This window comes from Miscanthus floridulus, chromosome 7 (assembly GCF_019320115.1).
Source record: "Miscanthus floridulus cultivar M001 chromosome 7, ASM1932011v1, whole genome shotgun sequence".
Taxonomy (NCBI): Eukaryota; Viridiplantae; Streptophyta; class Magnoliopsida; order Poales; family Poaceae; genus Miscanthus; species Miscanthus floridulus.
The window spans coordinates 46255176-46264344 of record NC_089586.1 but is presented as its reverse complement, the minus strand read 5'-3'; the positions used below and the strand labels follow the sequence as shown (position 1 = coordinate 46264344).

The 9169-nt window shown below is 47.8% G+C and overlaps 1 pseudogene; it reads left to right on the top strand.

The window, feature by feature from the left end:
* Nucleotides 1-6137: 6137 nt before the first annotated feature.
* LOC136463158 (hydroquinone glucosyltransferase-like) lies at nt 6138-7943 on the top strand (annotated as a pseudogene).
* The last annotated feature ends 1226 nt before the right edge of the window (nt 7944-9169 follow it).

Here is a 9169-nt window from a genome sequence, read left to right as displayed (position 1 = left end):
TCCGGTGCGACCGGACGCTGGCCGCAGGGTCCGGTCGGTCCATTTGACTGAGGAGAACAAGTCTAGAGTGACCGGACGCTGGAAGGTCGAGTGACCGGACGCTGAGGACCAGCGTCCGGTCGACTCCAGTAAGGGTCTAGACTTGAGAAAGTGAGACCGGACGCGTCCGGTCAGTGGTGACCGGACCCTGTGTATCCAGCGTCCGGTCATTTCCAGTAAGCATCCAAGAGCGACCGGACGCGTCCGGTCGGTACTGACCGAACCCTGACAGCGTCCGGTCATCACTTGAAAAATGTTCGCGGGTTGAACTGACCGGAGCGTCCGGTCAAAACGATCGGAGCGTCCGGTCACCCCGCAGAAGCTCATAACGGTTCGTTTTTCAGGCTGCCTTATAAATAGAAGCTTCACTCGTGAGTGGAGCAACTTTTGCTCATTCCAACAGCTGAGAAACACGTTTGTGAGTGCCAAGAAGAGCAAGGTCCTAGTGAGGTGTTTGTGATTTGAGAATCCAAGAGAGTAGCCTCACTAGCAAATCAAGAGTAGCAAAGTGTGCATCCATCTTCTCATTAGGCTTTGCGTGGTCAAGTGAGAGTTCGTGCTTGTTACTCTTGGTGATCGCCATCACCTAGACGGCTTGGTGGTGATTGGGAGTGTGGTGTTCACCCGGCGGAGCTTGTGGGTGACCCTACTCAAGTTGTGAGCGGCTTTGGGTGATTCGCCGTGATGGAGTGTCGAAGAATCAACCCGTAGAGAGCACTTGATCCTTGCGCGGATCAAGGGGGAGCTACACCCTTGCGCGGGTGCTCCAACGAGGACTAGTGGGGAGTGGCGACTCTCCGATACCTCGGCAAAACATCGCCGCGTTCCTTCCTCTCTCTATTTACTATGAGCACTTACTTTGAGTATTTACTTTGAGCAATTCAATACTTGTTTTACATCCATAGAATTGCTTGCTAGAGTAAGTTTGGAACATAGGTTGCGGGGTTGTTGTGCTTTAGTTTGAAATAAACACTTTTCTAGGCACAAGGGGTTAACTGGGCTATCCGTAGGATTTGATTATTGCAAGAGAATTTAGAATTAGCCCAATTCACCCCCCCCCTCTTGGGCATCTTGATCCTTTCAACATCCATCTGATGTAATTCTAAATCGTAATGTGCTACAAGCGCCATTATGATTCTAAAAGGATCCTTACATGAGACTAGAGAAAATGTCTTATTATAATCTATACCTTCTCTTTGCGTGAAGCCTTTCGCCAAAAGTCGCGCTTTGAATCTTTCTATATTCCCTTTGGAGTCATGTTTGGTTTTGTAGACCCATTTATAGCCTACTATCTTGGCTCCTAAGTCCCAAACACCGTTGGTTTTTATTGATTTCATTTCACCTTCCATGGCTTCAAGCCACTTTGATGAGTAAGCTCTTCTCATGGCTTCTTCAAATGAGGTGGGATCACCCTCCATTTGAAATTCCTCACATTCATAAACTTCATAATCTTCAGGAATGGCTGATCTCCTGGCTCTTTGAGACCTTCTAGGGGCCTCGTTAGATGACGCTTATTCTATATGAGACTGTTGTTGCTCTTCCTCATGTGTGACAATGGGTTCTATGGGATCCTAAACGATAGGTTCCTCATGTTCATTCATTGTTCCACAGGAGAACTAACAACATGTGTTGTTACTACAGTGTCTTGCACTATTGGTACAACAACAACAGGTAGCGTGAAGAATGGTTCCTAAACCATCGAAGTGAGCACGTATACCCGCTTCTCTTCAAAATTAATTTCTCACACTACCATGCTCCCCCTGATCATATCATCCTCCAAGAACATAGCATGTCTTGTTTCTACAAACTTCATTTGTCTATCAGGACAATAGAAGCGGTAACCTTTTGACTTTTCTGGATAGCCAATGAAATGGCAACTGACTGTCTTAGAGTCTAACTTCCCTATGTTTAGGTTAAAGACTTTTGCCTCAGCTGGACAACCCCACACACATGAATGGTTAAGTGAGGGTTCATTTCCTGTCCACAACTCATATGGTGTTTTGGGCACCAACTTACTTGGCACACGATTAAGAATATGAATGGCGGCTTTCAACGCCTCCATCCATAAACTTATTGGTAGGATAGAGAAATTTATCATGCTTCTTACCATATCCATTAAGGTATGGGTGCGTCTTTTAGCTACTCCATTCTGTTGAGGCTCGCCTAGTGTAGAATACTGGGCAACTATGCCATTTTCCTATAAGAACCTTGCAAATGGTCCAGGAACTTGGTCATATGGGGTGTGTCGATTGTAGTACTCTCCCCCATGGTCAGACCTTACTACTTTAATCTTTAAGTTATGCTGATTTTCTACTTCAACCTTAAATATCTTAAATTTATCCAACACTTATGATCTTTCCTTAATTGGATAAATATAGCCAAAACGAGAATAATCATCTGTGAATGTTATAAATGAATCATAACCATCCACACTTTTCATAGGAAAAGAACCACAGATGTCTGTGTGAACTATTTCTAAAATTCTCGTGCTTCCTTTGTCATCTTTCTTTATTTTCTTAATGAACTTTCCTTTTATGCAATCAATGCATTGCTCTAAATCTAAAAATTCTAAAGGCAGAAGAATTGATTTCTTAATCAATCACTCTATTCTCCCCCTCAAAATATGGCCTAAACGACAGTGCCATAATTTCGAAGATACATCATGCACTCTCTTCCTCTTATTTGTTGCATTCATAGACGAGGAAGCATTTTCATTCTCAGAAAGTGATAAAAAAATAAAGCTTGTCTTGTCAGAAGGCAAGACCAACACACTTATTATTAATCACAATCCGACATTTGCCATTATCAAAATGGCAATCATATCCACCATCATCTAATCTTGAAATACTTATCAAGTTTCTATGCAAAGAGGGTACATAAAGAATATCTGAAAGTTGAAGTCTAAAACCATCATCAAATTCTAGAGAAAGATCTCCAATGGCTTTAACTTTAGCTTCAACTCCATTTGTAACTTTAATTCTTCTTTCTCCTCTTTGCAGGGTTCTCCTCGTACGGAATCCCTTTAATGAATTTGCAACATGAACAGTTGCACCTGAATCAATCCACCAAGTAGATTTTGCATAACTTAAATACAAGGATTCATCTATGAATATAATGAAATCCTCACCTCTCTTCAGAAGGTTCTTCAGGAAGTCTAGACCGTCCCTCTGGTAATGTCCATGCTTCTTGCACCATTTACACTGATCTTTCTCAACTTGAGCATTGTTGTTATTCTGATGATGGTCATTCTAAGGGGCTTTTCCTTGAGGTTTGGCATTCTTATTGAAGTTCTTCTACTTGTTGTCCTTCACAAGGTTAGAGAGTCACCTTGTGAGCTTTTCAGCCTCTCCTCATCTTGAACACACATTGCAATGAGCTTCTCTATATCCCATTTGTAGGGCTGCATATTGTAATTAACAACAAAAAATTTGTATTCCTTAGGTAAGAAAGCAAAAGCCAAATGAATCAGGAACTCATCCTTGAGGCCCAAATCCATTGGCTTCAGCTTCGAAGCCGTGTTGCTCATGTTCAATATGTGCTCTCTGATACTGCCACCAGTGTATTTCTTATTGAACAATTTCTTGATCAAAGTACTAGCATAAGCCTTTGAAGAGCTTTGTGGCGGTATCACAATCTAGGATAGACCCCCTTATAGCATCTAAAATTGTGGACTTAGCCACCATCAAGCACTTGTGGTTTAAAATGTCCTATTTCTTGCGTTCGAGATCATATTTCATCCACACTTCTGTATGATCTCGCTACCGAGCAGTGAAATCAGCATCAGACTCATTTTCTTCCCTCACCAGGTCCACTGGCTCAGTAGGACACGGAAAGGTAAGCGCTAGGTCATTTTTAGACAGCGCAAATGCTAGTTCATACTTCTCTCGCCATACCCTGTAGTTGCCCCCTTTAAGAGGCGGTATGTGCGAGATAAAAGGCATTGGGTTGAGTCCTGAAAAACACCGTCAGAGATAGTGAGAAAATTGACATAATAATTGCATGTCTTAATTTAACGTTGGTCAAAATTAAAACATACAAGTTTCTTTTACACTAATTTTACATCACCGTTTGTCAGAAATAGAATTAATGCATAGAAAACTTTATGAATAACCATTATAATATTGCTATTATCAACGTTGGTCAGAAAAATAACAATATTATAATTTACAGAATAAAAATAACTGCTCTTCAAATTAAATTCTCCCGTCGGTTCGAATTTAATTAGAAGATAATAAACTTTAACATTGCAGCGGAACACATGAAACAATTATTTATCTACTTTTCAGAAGCATTTTACTGTACTAATCTACTCTCTGAAAAAAATTATCCCATTGGTTCAAATTTTGATAGAGATTGAAACTGAACAAAAAATCATCAAAATTTGCTTCTAAAAATGAGTAAAACAATAACTCAGTTTCTACTGTTCATTTGGCCCAGCCCGTTGAAACAGTGCTCGGCCCAGCGGCAAAATGCCGCCCACGCTCGGGGCCCAGCAACGGCCCAACACAGCGCGCGCGCCCGCTCCTCCTCGCCCAGGCCACAACCTAGGCTTGGGCCGGGATTCTCCAACCCCGCCTAGGCCAATTTCGGTCCAGCGAACGCCGACCGTCCATCGCGATCCGACAACCATCCACGCTCCTTGCAAGATCAAAACCGGCATCTGCGGCCGCATCCGAAAACCCTAAGCTCATTCTCACCTCCATCTGTCTCCTCTCCTCAGCACCACGGACAGAAGAAGAGCAGCGATGCGGCTCCACCGCCGGTCCCCTCGTCGGCGTGCGCGCTCGCCCTAGGCTGAGTGTGCCGTAGTCGAGCGGTCTGGACAATGGTGCCCTGATCCCCACACGCGCTGTGGTGGGCTCACCCTAAACCCTAGATCTTCCCCCTTTTCTCCTCAGTGCAACCGACGTCATAGAAGAAGAGTGCGACGCCGGCGTGGGTCCCCTCGCTAGAGCGCGCGCTCCCTAGTGGGTGAGCGCGCCGCCATCGAGCGGTCCTGTGTCGGTGCCTAGAGCCCGTGCGTCGGCGACTAAGCATCGAGCGGTGGCTCGGCCTATTCTGCCCGCACGACGATGGGATTCTACAGCGCGACGGCGATGGTGACGCGCGGTGGGGAGTCCAGGTAGGTCCTCCCCTCCTTTGTCCTTACTCTAGGGTTAGGGTTAGGGTTTCGGGTGGGATTTTAATCTGATTCGAATCGAGTCCCCTCCTTCTGATTTCTTCGTGATTTCTACCCCAAAGACTAGATCTACATCTAGACTAGGCGACTGATACCATTGATAGATGTTTAGGATCACCTAGTTGTAGATCTAGCGGGTGTATACTTGAATTTAGAACATGGCAAACCTTAGAACATAAGCTAAAGCGAGAAACAAAAAGAGAGAGAGAGAGGGTGCAGAGATGCAAACTAACGGCCGCCTTCGAGGAAGACGAGCTGGCTATGGCGGTGCTTGTCGGTGACACGGTGAAGTCCGGCGGTGAAGACGCGGTCGCAGTGGCGGCAGTGCAGAGGCGGCGGTGGCCGGTGGCGGTGCTTCCCGTCGCTGATAGCGCCCCCTCTCTAGATCGGCTAGGGTTATGATGTAGGTGGGGTGTCTGGCGGCTCAGGTGAACCTCATGCCTTGTACCCCGGCCCCCACCTCTCTTTTTATGGCGTTGTGCGACGGGGGCCCACCAAACATGGAGCGGTTGGACGCTCCCGATCAGGGCGCGAATCCAAGGGTCTAATTGGGTCAATTGGTAGAGATCAATCTAACAACTGTGATATGAGGTCAAATCTTCAATGGCTTACCAAATCCTAATGTCAAATATCAAACTCCCGCTGCAAATAAGTTCTTGGACTGATTCCAGTGTCTAAACCAATCGGAGGCAAAGACATGGGAAACACGTACAGCAATCTCTGTAATCCATTATTTTTTCCATAAAGGTCGTTGAATTATTCTCTCATCATCACATTAATCGTATACTTGCAATATTGCACCCATCATCACCTGCTCTTCAGTTAGCCTAACTGGCTTAGAAAATTTGATTCCACTTGAATGGAGTCAAGTTTTATATTTTCACTGCGATCTATACTAAGTCAAAGCACCAATTGTAGATCTAGCTAGAGAGGGCTCCATTGTGCGCCGTGGCCATGCATTGTTTGACATAACGCTCAAAACTACTACGAAGTGAGGCGCCACCTAGGCACACCAACCATACGTGTGCGAGGGTGACATTTCAACATGGCTGCGACGACCACCGGTGCAAGTGACACATCGTCGGCGTCGACCGAGTGGCCGTCGCCGTCGGAGCTCATGGAGAAGCTTCCGTCACAGCAGCAGGTTGAGGTTGTGCTGTTCGCGAGCCCCGGAGCGGGCCACCTCATCCCGCTGGTGGAGCTCGCGCGGCGGCTCGCCACGGACCATGGCTTCGCGGTCACGCTGGTCACGCTCACCGGCATGTCCGACCCAGCCAAGGAAGCCGCGGTGCTGTCCTCGCTGCCGTCCTCAGTCGCGACCGCGGTGCTCCCTGCCGTGTCCCTCGACGACCTCCCGCCAGACATCGGCTTCGGTACCCTCATGTTCGAGCTCGTCCGGCGCTCGCTGCCACACCTCCGCGCGCTCCTGGAGGGCGCCAGCCACGGCCCGGTGACCGCGCTCGTCTGCGACTTCTTCGGAACCGCGGCGCTGCCGCTCGGCGCGGAGCTCGGCGCGCAGGGGTACGTATTCTTCGCGAACAGCTTAGCCATGATCTCCATCATGCGCCACATTGTGGAGCTCCATGGCGACGACGCCATCACCGGCGAATACCGTGACCTCCCGGACCCGCTCCCGCTCCCTGGAGGCCCGGTTCTCCGCCACGCCGACCTCCCAGAGGGGTTCCGGGACCGGAACGACCCGGTGTACGCCTATCTCGTTGAGGACGCGCGGAGATACGGCCGTGCCGACGGCTTCTTGGTCAACAGCTTCGAGGAGCTGGAGGTCGCCATGGCGGAAACGTTCAAGCGGGACGCCGAGGATGGCGCGTTCCCGCCGGTGTACCCTGTGGGGCCCTTCGTCCGGTCAAGCTCCAGCGAAGAAGCCGATGAATCGGCTCGGCATGCTTGGAGTGGCTGGATCGCCAGCCGGAGGACTCGGTGGTATACATCTCCTTCGGCACCGGGGGCGCGCTATCCGTGGAGCAGACGGCCGAGTTCGCCGCCGGGCTGGAGATGAGCGGCCACAGGTTTCTTTGGGTCGTTCGCATGCCGAGCCTCGACGGCAACCCCTGCGCCCTGGGGACGATCCCCGGCGACAAGGACGACCCACTGGCATGGCTGCCAGAGGGATTCTTGGAAAGGACGAGCGGCCGGGGCCTCGCCGTCGTGGCGTGGGCGCCGTAGGTGCGCGTGCTGTCCCACCCGGCGACGGCGTCCTTCGTATCGCACTGCGGCTGGAACTCGACGCTGGAGAGCGTGGCGGCCGGCGTGCCGATGGTCGCGTGGCCACTGTACGCGGAGCAGAAGACGAACGCGGCCATCCTGACCGAGGTGACCGGCGTGGCCCTGCGGCCGGCGGCGCGCGGCGACGGCCACGGATTGGTGACGCGCGAGGAGATCGCGGCCGCGGTGAGGGAGCTCATGGAGGGGGAGAAGGGAAGCGCGGTGCGCGGCCGGGCGAGAGAGCTGCGTCAGGCTTCGAAGCGGGCGTGGTCGTCGGAAGGGCCTTCCCGGCGAGCGATTGGGGAGGTCGCCGGCAAGATGAAGGCTGCCGCTGCACTGGTCAACGGGAATGGATCGATTGCATGATTCGTTTTGTTCCCGTGAATCAGATGAGATAAAAACTAAATTTTCTGTTAATTCAAGTAATTTTTGTTCTCCTCAATACCATTCCGTGGGTGTAGTAATTATTATGGTTTATGGACTAGAAGTACTCTCTTTTTTTTTTTTTGCGTACGTGTTTCTCTTCTCCTAAGATAATTTTCTGAAAAGAAATCTCACTGGATGTCATAATTTAGCTCTTATTATAGGAGTACAAAAGGAACTTGAAGCATTACAAAGGCAGCTTAAGAACTTATTCTTGTTCTCATGCTTGATCTAAAGTTTTCGTATCAATTCGTTAACTTTAGTGAACCTATAACCTAAGCCAACCATAATTATAAAGGTCACTCCACTACAACTGTGCGGAATAGAAAAATTCGTTGTACCTAGCGAAACATGAGGCCGAGTTTGATCACTCTGTATTCTGAATTTAGGAAACTCGGAGCATCTCTAGTGAGAAGTTGAAAGCGAACTTTAGTAGGACGCATGCAAACTGAACCAAACTAGTGAAGAAAGTGAACCAAGCGTGGAGAGAAATAACTGAACCTTGGTCTGGTTTTTTCAGATCAGCCGGTTGTTCCTCCTCATAAAACACTGTTCATCAACCAGCCGCTACAGTGTTCTTCTCTCACAAAACCAGCCAATTTCAATCAAGTTTCAGACCAGCGAACGAGGCCTATAGTCGATTCCAAAAAAAAATGGAGGGGTGCTATGTTCAAATCAAATACATCCCTCTGTCCTCAATTATAAGTCATTTTAGCTTTTCTAAGTACTTAGATTTTACTATACACTTAGATATATGATATGTCTAGATACATGCGCCCTGTTCACTTGGCTTATAAGTCATACTTTTTCAGTCGACAATACTTTCAGCCATAGCTTATCAGCCAAACGAACAGGGCTATAATAAAAATTGGAGTATGTAGAAAGGTGAAAATAACCATAAATTAAGTTACAACGGAGGGAGTAATTGATTTGAGAACTAATGTCTAGAACATCATCCTAAGTTTAAAAATAGAGAGGTAGTACTATATGACTATATCCATTCACAAGATTGATTGTCGCCTAAGGAATATGGGATCTCCATACTACATAGCAAAGATAGACTGTTGCACACAACCCAGAAAATCTTGAGGAAAAAAAAACTATCCACTATCCACAACGTAAACTCACTGTATACATTTGTGGTTCATTTCGAGCTAGTTCTCCAGTAGGCTCATTTAACTGACGCCCTCAGTTTCAAAGGGCAGACCTAGTGTAGTGGTGAGAACTATCTCACTAAGTCACTAGATCATGAGTTTGAAACAGCCTCTTCGAAGATTTTACGGAGGAAGACTTGTCTCGGTTTTT